This window comes from Thermobia domestica, chromosome 3 (assembly GCF_964235325.1).
Source record: "Thermobia domestica chromosome 3, izTheDome1.hap1.1, whole genome shotgun sequence".
Classification (NCBI taxonomy): Eukaryota; Metazoa; Arthropoda; class Insecta; order Zygentoma; family Lepismatidae; genus Thermobia; species Thermobia domestica.
In genome coordinates, this window is record NC_137456.1 from 327,395,162 (window position 1) to 327,412,132 (window position 16,971).

Here is a 16,971-nt window from a genome sequence, read left to right on the forward strand (position 1 = left end):
ACGTATATTTGAATGCATAAAATACAATAGAAATTGCTATATTCCCCCTGAAAAGAGAGATTTTGAAACACACTGGGATACATGCACGCTAGGTTGTATCGAACAAAAATGTAAAATTATTTTTTTAAGTCATAAAGAGCGGAAAAGTTGTGAATTTGGAAGACAAAAGGATTAGAAAAGAAATAAAATCGATTTCTATATTCCGGTCGACCATATGCTCTAAAATTTCCCAAATTAAAAAAAATCACATTTCTACGATACATTTTTAATCTTACTTACTTATCAATATTTAAATCTAATAGATCTAGTCGAATCTTACTCGAACCGATAATATTTTTTTAAAAAAATGTTCAAGTTTGTCAAGGTATCCGCTCGCTCAATTCTTACAACGCACACCTCAATTTATTAGAATTGGCAGCTGCTGCGCGAGCGGAATATCTTAATCAATTTGAACAATTATTTTATCTAGATCATTATCGGTTTGAAAAAGATTCTACTAGAGCTATTACATTTGAGTAGTACAGTTGCAAAACTCGTTATGTCCATTTAAAAAAAAATGAGATTTCAACATCACCATATTCCTTTAACCGTTACGCACATTTTGAGAAAATCAAATCGTTGCAATTTTCATTTTATCCCATAGAAAAGTACCCTCAAAGAATTGAAACTGTTGCAAAACTTGTTTTATCCATCGTCTGTACTGTTTCACAAGCCTTTATGTCCACTATAATACTGGAACATAATTCGTTTTGTGCAATGCTATTGTTATGTTATCTAGATTATACTGGATCAAAGTGCGTTAAGTTTGTTCGTCAAAGCGAAAGACCTTTTCCTTGTTTTCTAAACTATGAGGTCAGAAGTTGGTAATTCTACACTGCCACTTATCAAAAGTTGGTTGTACTGTTGTTTGCTGAGTTTCCCTCCATTGTTATCAATTGAGTATCCCAAGGGGTCGAGCCAAATAGCATCAGCTTTATATCATCGATTAATGTCTACCAATTTGAGAAGTTACAGCAGCATAAAACTTATTGCAGATGGTTGCAGTGGGCAAAATAAAAATAAGGTATTAGTAGGAATGCTATGGAAATTTTTAAGCGAGAATGCACCTACTAACTTGAAGGATATAACCTTGATTTTCCCTGTTGTGGGTCATTCTTTCATACCGCCCGACAGGGTCTTTGGCCGCATTGAGTCCGATGTAAAGAAGCATGCTGCATTAATTACCGATGAAGATTATTTGAAACTATTCAAAAAACATGTCACGATTTACCGTTTGGGAAAAGACTTCCAAGTTCTTGACTGGAAGAAGTCCTATCTCAGGTTTTGAAAGATAACAGCCAATGGCATTTCAAACTGCAACGTTGTAAACGAGTTGTCGTGAGAAAAACGGCAAAAGGGAATTGCACGATTACAGGGGAAATGAACTACAACATTGATTTTGGAGAAGGCAGAAGTATTTTGAAACGTGGTAAAGTTATCGGAAACATCCAACCAACAGTTCTGGGTAAAGGCGTCTGCTTGAAAAAATCCAAAATTAAAGATATTAAGACATTGGGTGATATCAATAAAAATAAGTAACTACTCCTGAGAAGTCCTGCTCGAGAATCGGAGTAACTACACCTGGAGTAATCTCCTCCCTCAATTTCGTATCAATAAAACAAGCCACTACTCAGGTCTAGTCTGCTCCAGATTTATGAACGTTTACTCGCGCTTCCTCTGCACGTAGCACTGAGTCGTATCAATAAAAGAAGTGATTACTAATTTCTCCCATTCATCGCGCAGTCATTTAGTTGTTTTTAACCTATGGCGTGTATCTTAAAAGCCATGAAACGGACAAGTAGCAACGATAGCTTCAATCAAAGTGCATTTGTGGATATTCTAAAAGAGTTTCCAGTGGTACTTTCAAAGTCATAGCTACCAGAAAGTAAACGAAAGAAAGCCGAAACTTTGAAGGTAATTACAGTGAAATGAACGAAATATCAAATACATCTACGACTGAGACACAAATTCAAAAGAGAATCTTTAATATTCAAGCGAGAATAAAACAAAAATAAAAAAGGAGAAAAATAAAAAAAAAAAAAAAAAAAACGGGAAAGAAGAAAGTAATATTGAAACCATGGGAATGAACCTATTTGAGCTGACGGATGTTGATTGGAATCCAGCAATATCAAGATTAACACGACAAGCGCATATCACGTGTTGTCCAAGGTCTTTGTAGATTGTTTGGCTTTAAGAACGAAATCAGACACTTGGCTCCTTTGTTTTCTTTTTAATAAAGTCCAGCCACCCACGTCATAAATCACGTCCATCTGATTGCGTTTTCCGTACCATACGTGTCCCCTTTCGCCTTGACATAAACAAAATACATTCTCATTTATACACCCTTTCTAGCAACGTTGAGTTGAGTTGATTATTAGTTTAACGTCCTTTTCAGTAGCGTGCCTATATGAGACAGAACCCACTGATTAACGTGGAATCCAAACCACATGAGCTCCTGCCGGGAATCGAACGCGGGTCTCCTATGCCAAAGGCATGTACGCTAACCGCTTAGCCACGAAATAGCTCTTCCTATTAACGTATTACTCTCCAAAATACTAGGTTTCTTTAATGCCACTTGTGTATAGTCAAGTGCTCCGATAGCACCCGGAAATGTATATTGTTCTTGCCACTCTGCCTTTGCTGTTTGTATATTACGCACACTTCCGGAAACAATCCATTTTCAGGTAGTCATAGCCACACCAGAATCCCCTGACATTCCGACCTTGAATCCCGGATCACTCACGTAACGCAAGAAAACCAAGGGCACCGATTTCTCTGTAAATTGGAGGGGGGAGGGCATTCAGATGCAGAAGGTATATATATGTCAGGATTTTAAGACAAATTGCACTCTAATTATGCCAAATATTGCATATTCATAAATACAATAGGGGCCCACATGAGCTTTGGGGGCCCGGGTCCCCTGCCCCCACAGGATCGGCGCCCTTGAAGAAAACCCGCATCTTTTCATAATTACGTAGTCCACCACCCCGAATTTCCGTTGATTCTCCTTAAAAAATGTTATGCTAATTACTACATTTTCTTTCATAAACGTATGCTTTTTGTAATCCCCATTTCCAACATTTCTATGCAGTTTATTAATTTTTTCTATGTAGTAAAACAATCATATACTCTGCCATATTTCGCACGGAGTTACCTATTTAGCTTGCTCCACAAATTTGGAGAAGTTACTAGCATCACAGAGGAGTCTTTGATTTTTATTGATATCAAACGCGTAGTAGCTACTCGGCTCGAGAACAGAGGTGTGGTTACTTCAAAAGGGCGGGGCTTCTTCGAGGTCAGCCGAGACGACTAGTGCTCAGTTCTCTTTTTATTGATACCAATGCGAGTAACTACTTCAAAATTGGGCGTAATGAGTAACTTCTCCGTTTTATTGATATCACCCATTGTTAAGTAAACACTACGGTGATTCTTGGAACGAACAAGAAACTCTTACTTTCTTCACGGAAATTTTTGAGGAGCAAGAACATTTGATGGTAACATCTGCTATCGAATCTGATGTTGGGGACTTGAATGACGAAAATGACGGACTTGTTGTATGATGCAGAACCCATTATAAGAATCTTGTTACATTCTTTTTTATTTCAATATTTTGTATAAATAAATCACGACTGTGTGAAATGAAACAGTCTTTATTATTTTTTCTTGATTATACTTTATTCCAATACCTTATTAACAACATTTCACTAAAAAAAAATGCCAATTTTTATGTCCATAGGTGTAGTGAATCAACCCTCGCTATGTCCATACTGTTGCAGAACTCGTTCTGTCCACAATACTGTTGCAAACAACGTTATGTCCAAACGTTTTTCTTTAATAACTCTGTACAATATTAGTCAATTTTTATCGGGTCTTGTCCTCAATTGCGCATTAATATGATACAACTTTAGGAAAAAAGAAAATTGCTCTATTCACTTTCATATAAAAATTGCCGTTTTTTTTTTTCTGAAAAATTGCTTAGTAAGGACATAAGGAGTTTTGCAACTGGACTACACATTTAAATATTAATAAGTTAAATAAAATAAAAGGTATCATAGAAATGTGATATTTCTAGATTCGGCAAACTTTAGAGCACATGCCCCATCGCAAGATATAAACCAATTTTATTTCTTTTTTATTCCTTTTTAGTCTTCCCAATGCACAACTTTTTCGCGGTATTACGACTACAAAAAATAGTTTTGCATTTTTTGTGCCACTCTAATGCACGCTCATATTCAACGAGGAATTCACATACCGAGTTTTTGTAGTTTAAGATTCTGCTCCGAGGTTCTGATCATGGCAGACGGTGATTATGATTGTGAACGGAATAGTGAAATATAAAAAGTGGTAGAAACAAACAATGAAAAAACCTACACAAGGTGTTTGTCCCCCACGCCCACATGGTGACAGCTGGAATCGATCCAGGGACCTCACGCACTAGAGGCAAGAGCTCAATCACTGAGCCACCGCTGCCCTTATACGAGTTTTATCATCTTTTTAACTGAGCAGCTTGTGAGATACTCTACTTTCGGGATAACTTTGAACCCCTTCCCTCTTAGGACATGCATTTTAATCAGAGTGACTCGATATAAACACAGTTCCAGGTAAATAATAGCTATATTCATAACTTTTTTTTCAAATTTTTGCGTCGTTTCCAGTGATGAGACAGATAACGTTGATTTTTATTTATAGAGATATACAACCTTCAATCCCTTACGTGTTTGCCTTAGGAAACTGGTTGATCCAAGTTTGACTTCACTTGTAACGAAAGTTTTTAAAACCCAATTCATAATAAGAGGGATGTTTCATATTCATTTATTCTGTTGTTTACTTTAGCGCGTAACCACAATGATTACAGCTCAGTATATATTTCCAGTTTTTTTTTAAATAGTGTGGAAACTTCTCCAGACTCTACTAAAACCAGTTTTTTGGAGTATGTCGTGCTGAGAGTATTCTTCATAGCCTTGAGCAAGTGGTAATTAGAAACGACCAAGTCATATCTAAAGAGATAATCAGGAAGATGAGTCGCCTCAATTTCCAATAATGTAATCAGGATAATCATTTCAGGTTTTCTTTGGAGGAGAAGGGAAGAATCTCCACCGATATAAATAGTTTCACGTTTCTCATTAATATATTTCTATATAATTGATTAAAATATATATTTCTGAAACTCTGACTACCCCTGATCCCTAAATGATACCCTTGAACGTAACACTCGCTCTTCTGAATAAATTGCTTAACTCGCGATATACTTAATGGTCTTTTGTTAATGCTACTAAAACATACTGAAACAATACTGAATCTGCAGAAATTAATATAAAATTGGGTTCAGACACTAAATCGTTACATTTAACGCCCACTGCAGAGCTAGAAATTAGGTCTCAAAATATTAATTTGAAGTTTTGTGATCAAACTCTTGATCGGAAATTATTTCATAATTTTCCTTTTTTTCTTTAGCACGTAAAGTCTATAATGATTTGAGATATCTTACGGAGGGGGACATGAAATAAACGGGGAATAATACTAGTACTTTGAAAATGCTAGTGGTCCTGGTTGAGCCCGAACTGAGAAATATCCCGGGGAATTTCTTTGCTCCCCGGACAAAATTTCCCTGAAATCCCCTCATTCTTTAGAAGTATAGTTTAAATAAATGAGTAATTCGTAATTGTGTATTAGGTTCCAAGGTTACATTTTCACTTGAAAGAAATTAATGTCGAGATCATTATTGTTAACAGGCATCAAACCAAACTATAAATACACTTTTCACTTCAGTAACAGTAAAATAAAGAACTAAATACACTGAAAATGTTTGATAGGGTACAACATGCATTAAAGTAATCACGACATTTGGATACGGGGTCAAGTGGCTAATGTATTTGATTATGATTGGTTTTGAGTTTAGTGACCTGTCATAGCAAGGCTATATGAGACTTGGACCTATAAGTTAACGTGGAATTCGAACCATATTAGCTCCTACCAGGAATCGAACCTGTATCTCCCGTGCCAAAGACATATATACTAATGCTATAACCACGAGGAAGTTTGCGTTTGATTACATCTCTAATTCATGGTGGGTGCTTGCCTCTCGTGCGAACTTCAGTAATAGTTCGGATTCCACTGTAGCAAGTGGTCCTATCTCATATAGCTTTGGAGCTGAAAAATAAGCTGAATTCCAATCAATTAACTGAAAATGCATTTATCCATACGCTGTTTGATGCATATTTTTTAAATGTGTATTCTTTTATGAAGCATGATTAATGTATAGACATATTTAACTTATATATATTACATTTTAATAAATAAAACCTTGTGCTACTTCTTCGTTTATCTAGATTAACTGGAGTAAAATAGATCACAGCAAAACTTAAACTGTGGCACATCGATAAGTCTTATTATGGTTTCGATCACTTTGTGATGTCATACGAATATATATTAAGAAATGCACTAAATGCTTTAACTAATAATAAACAATGATCACCATATTAAATATATTTATTCTTTTCTGTAACCATACATTCAACTTTTGAGTTTTCTTACACTTCCTGTCAGTTTATTGTGGCTACTGTCACCAGGGACGTAGATGGAAATTTATTTCGGGAAGCCCAAAGCTTTTCGGCAGGTCCAAATTTAATATGAGGATAAATTATATTGATAAAATAAAATTGTCCTAAATTTAGACTAAATTTACAGAATGGCTGGGATTTCGGGTGTCCAGACCCCCACGATCTACCCATGCGTAAATCCCTGATTGTCACTAATCTTCAGTACATGAGTTATATGCAGTGCTTTAAAGGGTTTTTTTTTTTTTTTTTTTTTTTAGAATTATAAACCTCCCGTCATATATGATTAAAGTAATACGGACATACGAACATTAGTTTTTAAAGTAATTGAGCAAAGTCGCTGCAGTTGGAGGAGCCAGTATGCGGACAGCATCATTAGTGTTGATTTTACACAGATACTTTTGCAGATAAATATTTTTCCAATATCTAAAGATATGTCTAACTTAAGTGTGAAACGGTGTATAATTTTACCTTTTAAATTTCTCTATACAGGGATAAACCACACAAGAAATTGGGATGTCACTTCGATTAAAGTTCAAATTCTATGAAGGTAAGGTTTTCAAAATTTATGCGAAAAGTGCCAGTTTTTAAATGAATCTTTATCATTAGAGCTTCATTGAAATGTCCATTCTAAGTGGGAAGGACATTCAAATATTTCCCATACACCTATTCCCCTTGTGCAAAGAACGGGCAATTCAGGTAACGTACAGTGTGACCACCCAGTAAAAATATTTCGTACTGACCTATGCAGAGGAAAGGTACTAGATCTGGGAAAAAATACTAAAACTTTATGTGCTCCCGTTTCATCCTATTTATGACATTTTACGATATCTTATTAAAAGGTTTCCGGCAGCTCCCTCTCCCCTGTGAGTGGGGAGTAACCCCTACATTCTTAGAATACCCTACATTAATAGAACCCTAAATTTAAATTTTTTGCCGTCAAAATTCGATACAAACCGTGCAAACCACTTACAACCTCCCAATTTTGACGTTATACCCCCAATCTAAATATCCTGATGGAATCCCTGCTTAATTGTCGTATTAAAACTCACTGTAAAACCACTAAAGTAACACAAGTATGACAAATAGAATATAGAGAATTTCGGGAAAAAACAAGAAATATCATAAAATGGGCGTATTGAGAAAATTGAGTTTTAATTCTTCGTATAATAGCCTACTGTTTAAACGGATCACCAAATATGTAATATTGTTTACTGTAGTCAATTATTAGTTGGAGGAGGCGACCGGACGGCACCTGTCCCACTTCCACTCTTGTAAATACCACTGTTGAAAATAAAACACAGAAAAAAGTCCACAACAGTGAAATTTTCATCCATTGCTAAATTTTGATGAGATACCTTTATCTGTCCCAAACGTGAGATGAGAAAAGATGAGAAAAGTACTAGATTTGTTAGTGAACGTACAAGAACACTGAAATATTATAAAACATACTAGATCTAGTACGAAAGTACTAGCGGTGGTTACACTGATAACGTATATATACAGAGTGGTTCTTCTCAAATATATATACTGTTTAATTGTGAATAACTCACGATTATAATTATAATAACATTCATAAGACATTTGTAAGCGGGGTCATAGGGATGTACGTATTCTACAGCATGTAGCATCTCTGAGGTGATGGTTGCACACACAAGTTGAATACACTCTTCCATATCATCAATGATTGTCGGTACGTTGGATATTACTCGATCCTTAACATAACCCAGAGGAAAAATCAAGTGGGATCAGGTCAGGAGCAGTGTTTCTTACAGACATGTTTTTTGGGGGCATTGCACCCCCGAAGCTCTGAGAGTGCCTCCCGGAGAAGACCAAAATAATACGTCTATAATATAATAATAAATAGGATAGTACCATAAGTGTTCCTCGGAATACAAAGTCTAAGTGTGCCCCCCGGGAACATATTTTCTGAAAGAAACACTGGTCAGGAGATCGTGAATAGGACCTCCACGCCCAATCCATGTATTACCCATACGTGGTTCAATAAGGCTCTGACCTGGCGTGTGTTGTGTGCTGGAGCACCATCATGCTCCTCGAAATCTGTAGAATTCAAGGAGAGTACGTTATTGATGAAATGAGAGTTTTTTAAAATGAAGTTCTCTGGGAGCATTTATCATAATTTTGTTCGTCTATTCTAATAAATGAAACAATATATGTGTCTGTCATAAGCTTTACGCATAGAAAATATACATCTATAGCACACAGATAGATTTTTCAACAGATCTAATCGTAAACGAAATAGATTTTTTTTTTCGATTTCGACTTGAGGGGGAATTTACCAGCGAAAGAGGTCAAAGTTTATCCATGCCTCTGGTTGTTTCTAGAAACTCCTTGTCTATATGCAACCAATAATACATACTTGTTATGCGGACTTAATAACAGGGAAGAATAAAGGTTATTTATTCATTTCACTAATTTCCAATATTTTGCATGCGCTTTTAAATTTGAATTGGAAATTTAATCGGAAAACGAGCATTAAGAAGACCTAGGTGGAGTTGGGAGGACTATATTAAGATAGATCTCGTAGAATTAGGAATACAAAGTAGAAACTCGATCCAGTTGACTAACCACAGAAGTCAGTGAAGAGTTTTTGTGAATGCGACATAGAACTCCGGTTCCATAGGCCATAGAGTTAGTTAATTAGTTATTTTGTATAAACTTTTTCCTCTCTGTGCGAAGAACGGACATTTCAGCTAATGTCATAAAAATTTCAGTCAGTGATTCTACAATAACTCCAGATTGTTCATGATTTAAGAAATGGGGAGGGAGAAAGTTCAGTGTGGTGGCCCGTACTTTTCATTTAATTTTTACTTGAATACCCATCATGAGGACAGTCAGTGCCTTATTTAGGGAAGGTTATAGGGCTCAAGTCACCTCGAAATAAATTTGTTAGTTTTTCGCATTCCACGTACAACAAATACCAATTGTAAAAAAATCATTGATTTTCCATTTTATTATGTTCTTTGTTCACAAATAAGATCTGTATTTGTCAAATTTCATTCCATGTAAGAACTCCATTCTTTTTTCTTTCTTTCGTCCATTCTACTCTTCTGTTTCTTTTTCTTAGTTGTTATTTTCTTTCGTTTCTCCTTTCATACTTTCGACCGTTGTTAGTTGTGAATCAAGTCGGCCGTCGTCAGTAACACCAAAACTAAGAGCAGCTGTAAGAGAAACTGGTGTTCCACACTCCTGGTGTTCCAAACTTCCACAGATATCAACATAACGGGACTTTAGTTATTACAGCAAAATAATATTTACAGCGTTTAGTTATAAAGAAAGGTAAATGTTTGAATTAAAGAAAATCAAGAGGGGGCAGCGCCGTAATTAGATTTTATTGGAGGGCAAGCATTAATACGCGTATTTGGGCCCCCTAGAAAAGTTGTTTTTCTAATTCTTTTGCTCCCTCATCTCATCTTTCTCTTATAGTACTCTTTATGCCCTCCCGGAGCCTGTGTGCCCTCCCGCACGGCAAGATGTGCAGGGCCGTTAGTTACGCCTCTGGGCCATGACAAATTAATTAAGGAGACAATATTGACAAATCTCAAAGCCATATGAATAAATATTATTTCTAGGGCACCTAATAGTATATTTTTTTTTTACTGAAATGGGCCCACGACTAATTTTTGTATTATTTTCCTTTTGTGTGCTGTTTTGTTTTGTAATATATAATGAACCTTTCGATCCTGCATTTATAATTTCATGTTCGTATTGTATATGGAGTAAGAAAATTTTGTCTTAAAATGGGCCCCCCTCGAAGGGGGGAGCTTCCCTGCAGGGACAGTTGCCCCCTTCCCCTAACATGTTACGGCCAGAGATGGAGTGGGTCAGTGGGTCAAGTTTTCTGAGTGGGTCAGTGGGTCTTGGGTCAACATGTGACCCACTGCGACCCACCACCCACCATGACCCACTGCGACCCACCACCACCATGACCCACTACGATCCACCGACTCAGTATGATCTACCGACCCCTCTCTGCTCACTGCATTGTAGACAGTATCTTCTGAAGACTGGTAAATTTGTCTTCGTTTTACTTCCAAGACCTTCACTTGTTTCTGTCTACTTACCTGAAGTGAGTATATCTAACCGGGTGAAAAAAGAACTTCAGACACTTTTGGATATTGATATTTGTAACTGTAATAATAGCAATAGGACTTATACTACTACTTGGCTTTCGAGATCTGTGAGTTTTTAGAGGAGCTAACTACTGGAAAAATTACATTTTTGAATCACTGTAATATATAAATTACTAGCAGCGTTCACCCCGCTTCGCTGCGGTCACCCCGGAACGCAATAAACTTTGTTACTTAGATAATTTTTACTTTTTCGCTTTCAAGTGATATGATAAAAACCATAGAAGATTGCATTAAATGTTAACATTATATCGCCTGTCATTTATGTTAACCCGCCCCGCTTCGCTGCGGTCACCCCGGAAGTTTTCGCTTTCAAGTGATATGATAAAAACCATAGAAGAATGTTAACATTATATCGCCTGTCATTTATGTTAACCCGCCGAGTGACACGGTCATGCGGGTTGCATATAAATACGTTTATTTTTACCTATGATGAACTAACAAAGGATTTGTACGTTATGGACACTTGAATGGTCAATTATCTCAAGACACTGGTAATTAAAAATTAAAGTGATATGATAAAAACCATCTAGGGTCCAAATCCTAATAACCCCCCAAAAATAAAAGAAATTGGTTCAGCCGTATTAGCGTGATGAGGTAACAAAGGATTTGTGCGTTCTCTTTTATATATAAACTAGCAGCGTTCACCCCGCTTCGCTGCGGTCACCCTGGAACGCAATAAACTTTGTTACTTAGATAATTTTTACTTTTTCGCTTTCAAGTGATATGATAAAAACCATAGAAGAATGTTAACATTATATCGCCTGTCATTTATGTTAACCCGCCGAGTGACACGGTCATGTGGGTTGCATATAAATACGGTTAGATTTAGCTATGATGAGCTAACAAAGGATTTGTACGTTATGGACACTTGAATGGTCAATTATCTCAAGACACTGGTAATTAAAAATTAAAGTGATATGATAAAAACCATCTAGGGTCCAAATCCTAATAACCCCCCAAAAATAAAAGAAATTGGTTCAGCCGTATTAGCGTGATGAGGTAACAAAGGATTTGTGCGTTCTCTTTTATATATATAGATTATAATATAAAAAATTGAATGTAACTATGTGTGCCTGATCTTCACGGTCAAATTGCAAAGTCAAATGAAATTACTTTTCGTATAGTTAGGCCTTAATCCAAACTGTGATGTTATACTGCTTTCATTATAATGAATAATATCCTAAGGAAGTAGAGAGGATCCGCATTTTTGCGGGAAAAAAAATGAGTATCTCGCAAGCCTTTAAACTTACGGAGCTGAAATTCAGTGTATTAACTCTTTATTGAAAATAAACAGAATGTGTCTTAGCATTTTTTTAAATTCTCCTTTATGTGGGGGGGGGGGGTGATGAATATGGAAAGTTGGTAGTGAGTTGGTTTATAAAAATGATCGAAAACGATCGATGTTATTTAAGAAAAAAAATCAGAAACAAAAAATACAGTACTTGGCTTCACATATCCATTGCTTTCTACTATAATAACTGCTGAAGCTTAGGCCTATGTTTATTATATGGAGCGCTTACAGCACAGGGCAATCAACCCAAAAACTTGTGACTAAAATAGGCATAACATTTGTGCTGTAAGCTTAATTACACGGAAATTTGAAGTTTGGATTGTACGCATGATTACATGGAAAATTTTACACTTTTTTTTTCCTTTTACGTTGGTCTACTTACCTTGATTTGGAACTTTCAAATATCATCCTTTTTTCCACTGAAAACTACTGATAATTCAACAAGGAAATAATTATACTATGATAATTTAATTTAAATTCATCGTAATTTGGCACATGGCAAACAGTAGTGTGGTAATTGAAGGGGAATGAGGGAAATTTCCATTAACCTCTGAACATTTTCCAGGAACCTCATTCCCTTTCGCTTTCTAGACGGAGGAGGGGACTTGGTAATGGCATCAAACCTTCATGTGTAATTACAAAAATTAAATTTATAAACAAATAAGAAATCATCAGTTTATCAGGCTTTAATTGATAATTTATTCACAAGATTCCCTATCGAAGGCGTGGTAGATGAAGTTTCTGTCCTCCATGAGTCGACATTACCAACTGGCATGGTCGATATGGAAAAGATGTTGTATGGTGATAGAGAGGCCCAAGAAAAATCGTTATCAGACTTAAGTCTAACAAGCAGATTGTCGATGAGGAGTTGCAGAAATCGGGTAGAAGTATTATAAATTTCCACGACAGAGTGCGAACGGGGATTTCCCCTTATGAATTTACAGATGACTGTTATTAGAAATAGACTAAGTGCTCAAACATTGTCTAACTTGTTGTTCATCAATGTTAATGGCCCACCGCTAGACAAGCTCAAAGTAGACGAGCTAGTTATTTCTGGGCTGAAGGACGGACATCATTCCGCTGCGGATGATTTACCACGAAAAAGTTACCACTAGGAAATAAACACGATTTCAGGTTTGTTTTAAGGTGGAAAATTACGAGTTATAGAAAATGTATACTTGTATTACTAATGGCTTATTTGTGTTATTCAACTTTGTACCTATTTTTTAGTAAGTCTCTTCTTTGCTTTAGATAAACTACTTTGAATAAATATTCATAATAATTGCAATTATGCATATTTGTAACTTAAATTTAACGTGGTGTTTTAGTGATTACACAAATTACAATTATGAACATACTTTATGGAGATGTTTTCACATAGGGTACGCGAGCACCTTTATACACTATGAAAAACTGATTTTTCAAGTCTTTTGTGAGAAAAATACTGTGAACTGAGAAACCATAACCTTTTCCATATTGTACAGGGGTATTTTCCTGTGAATAGAAGTTTCTTTTGGAATGCGTTCAGAAATTAACACTTGCAAGAATACTCTCTTTGTACAAGTATATTTTAGGCACACGTTAATTTCCCCCCACCTCGAACTGTTTCAATTTCCTCACCGACAAACACTTTACCATTTTATATCATAAAGGTCAGATCCACCGTTATTCTAACAGAGTGGTGCTTGAGCGATTAACTAGAAATTCAAACTCCGATTAGTGACAATTTCACAGTCTTGTTTTATTTCAAGTGTAAACTCTTTAGTCAGTACAGAAGAGGCCGTGGATCGTGTTCAGAGTTGATGACGATGGATTTTGGTGAGACAGAATAGATGACATTGGATGAGAGTGGTTCGTGGTGGTTGGTGGGTCAGAGTGGGTCACCGTGGGTGGTGGGTCAGAGTGGGTCACTGTGGGTGGTGGGTCAGTGGATCGTGGGTCAAGTTTTCATTGACCCACGCCAACTCTGGTTACGGCCCTGAGAGTGGGAAATAAAGTAGCCTAGGAAATTAGCTAGGCCAAGAGGATACTTCCTTTCTTTTATGAATAGAATAAAAGGTTAGATTCACTGCTAAATTGTTTGTATCATATCACATAAGATTCACCCGTCAGCAATTCTTGCCATTAAAACTGCAATAAATATTTCAGGTTCAACTTGTCTCAATATTTTCTTTCAGGTGAAAACGTACACACATAAAATTGAATATTTCCATTTTTTTTTTCTATGTTGAAATGAGATTTCAAATACTCAACGTGTGTTTGCAGGAGAGTAATTTCAGATTTGCCTGGGGGGGATAGGATTCTCCACCGACGTATGAGTTATACGCTTTATCCTAGTATATTAGTAGACATTTGATTAAAATATATTTAATTCTCAAACTCAGGTGGACAATTTCTCCCCTGCTTCCTCGTGATGCACATCCCCGAAACAAAAATCTAAATACGCCACTGAGAACAGTATTCACTATCGGAAAACAGATATTAACGAAAATAGAAAAAAATACAGTTTGAACGCTTAGAGTGATATTATTTCATTTTGTTTCTAGCACCGACTCTCTCTGTAATACTCAGACACTTTTAAATCGAGTCCTTGAGTGATACCATCTCTTGTTGTAGTCGGACAATAGCCTGTTATTGATCGTTTTTATATCCTAACAAGTTAGGCAAAGAAGTACTTCACATGCAATAATATTGCACCGTTCTTTGTTGTACACTGTCAATCTATACAAGGTTACTCATGAATCAATACACTTTTCTCTCACACGTCAAATTGTTACGCTACTATGGAAGATTTCCGATTCCTATTTTATGTAATTCAAACGCAATCCAATTTAAATATTCTTACAAATAAAACTTCGTAGAATGATATCAAAGAGAACTCTTCCATCAATACAATTATGTGTTAGGAGGAGTTTTGAGAGTTCCGCTTCGCTGACCAATGAGCATTTGTATTTTTTCCCTTGCGTGCCGCGCGAGCTTGAATTCACGAGCGTTTTATTTTCGCGATCTTCGATTTTGCCCATGCCATTCTAATCTTCTGTGCTTCTACACGTAAAGTATGAAAGAGTATCGACCTGTATATTTTGTTATTTATTTCATTTAAAGTCTCCATAGTTATTTGATTTAAAAGACTGTTAATTTCTCTTTTATTTTCTTAATATTTTATCTGCGAACAAATTTAATCAGTGGAAACAGGCTCTGCTTCTTCCGCGCATGCAGAGTAAATGAATCGCGAGTGTGCTGTGTTTGATAACTTGGCCGGCTGTGTTTCGTCCCTAGTCGAGCGCTGTTTCTCGTGACAGTGAGACGACAGAATCGCTTCACGGCGCGTGTTAAAAGTCGTGTGTTTCTCTCGTGGGGGAAGAAAAATATTTTATCATTTATACCGATTTTTGTTTGGTGGCGTGTTTTAATTTTTTTTCTAGTGTTCTGTAACAGAGAACAATCGTGTAGTTGTATTGAATCGTGATATTTATATAGTTGCAAAGGACTTTCTCTTTATTCGGTAAGTGTTTAAAAAAAGTATTAGTATTTTGCCATTATTTTACAAAATACGATACATTTGTTTACACCGCGCAAATACTTGACAGAGAATCAGGAAAACAGTTATTATTGTTATTATTATCTAGTATGGATAAAAAAAAAACTACAAAATGTTACCATAGCTATACATATACAACACACATATATTGTGTTAACTAGATAAGGTCTGTCACCTAAAATGTCTATTTCTTTACGTGAAAGATATGCTAAACTGAACATTTGAAGAGCTCCTTCGTGGCTAAGCGGTTAGCGTACACACCTTTGTCATAGGAGACCCAGGTTCGATTCCCGGCGGGAGCTCATGTGGTTGGAATTCCACGTTTATCACCAGTCCCGTCTTATAAAGCATCGCTGCTGAAAAAGGCGTTAAACTCAAAATCAACTCAACAGAACATTCGGAAGTTCATTTGAGTAAACTTCGCTTGAATTCAGCGCAATTTAAGAATAACATGTGTGTGTCCTCAACTCTTAGGAGAAATGAAATAATTATTACCAGAGCCCCCGACTCTGGGAGGTGGGGCGATTTGGTGCTCAAGCCCCTTCCCAAATTTTTCTGATGCTCAGCACACAAAATAGGGAAAAAATAAAAATAGGGAAAATAATAATATTTCACCATATTTCTTAAATGATAGTATGTCCTGATATTTTTATAGAGCGGAGAGGAAAGTTTGGGTCGACTTTACCAGGGATGAAAACATCTAAAATTCCGAAATTGTGGCGCTAAGAACATATTAAGTGACAAATTGAGCGACCGTTTTTCCGTGCTATTTTCAACTAAAATTTTTCACATGTATCACAAATGGTCAACTTTTGGAATGGCGTGACGAGAACTTAAATCGAGGGTCAGAACCTTCGAACCCTAGAACCTCCCTGGTTACGTCGCCATACTCTCATTCAAGAATACATATTTTACACCGTGAAAAAAAAAAGAGAGAAAGCAAATAAAGGAAACCAAACAAGAAAAATATTAAAAAATACTTAAAACTCCATTTTCAGCAGGGTAAATTTTCACAATTTTCCAAAGGAGGACCCCCGTAAGCCTGGACAGAGCCGGTTCTACCATATGTGCAACATGTAATCGGGGCGGCAAGATTCAAATTGGCGGCAAAAACTGATGGAACTATATTATTTAAAATAAATATTTCTTGTTGGAAACACTTCATGATGATGGTATTGAATTTACTAAGCTGATCTTCTATTTGAATACTACATTCATAAATGATGTTTAGGTCGCATTAGCTTAAGGTCACACGGACAGTGCTAAAGCAAATGGTCAAACAAATCCCAGCATGCATTGCTTGATTTTTGTCAAACACAAGAACACAATTCTAGAAAAGTAGCGAACACCTTTTCCATTTAGTTAGTATCACAATTTTGATATGAAAAT

At 36.2% G+C, this 16,971-nt stretch overlaps 1 protein-coding gene across 1 annotated transcript in view; it reads left to right on the top strand.

Annotated features, from left to right (window-relative positions):
• The first annotated feature begins 15,339 nt into the window (after positions 1-15,339).
• The window catches only part of gogo (thrombospondin-1 like protein golden goal), a 1,102,148-nt gene continuing 1,100,516 nt past the window's right edge, over positions 15,340-16,971 (top strand). The window contains exon 1 of the mRNA XM_081752697.1: positions 15,340-15,546. The gene's annotated coding sequence lies outside the window, so the exon portion shown is untranslated. The remainder of the gene's footprint in view (positions 15,547-16,971) is intronic.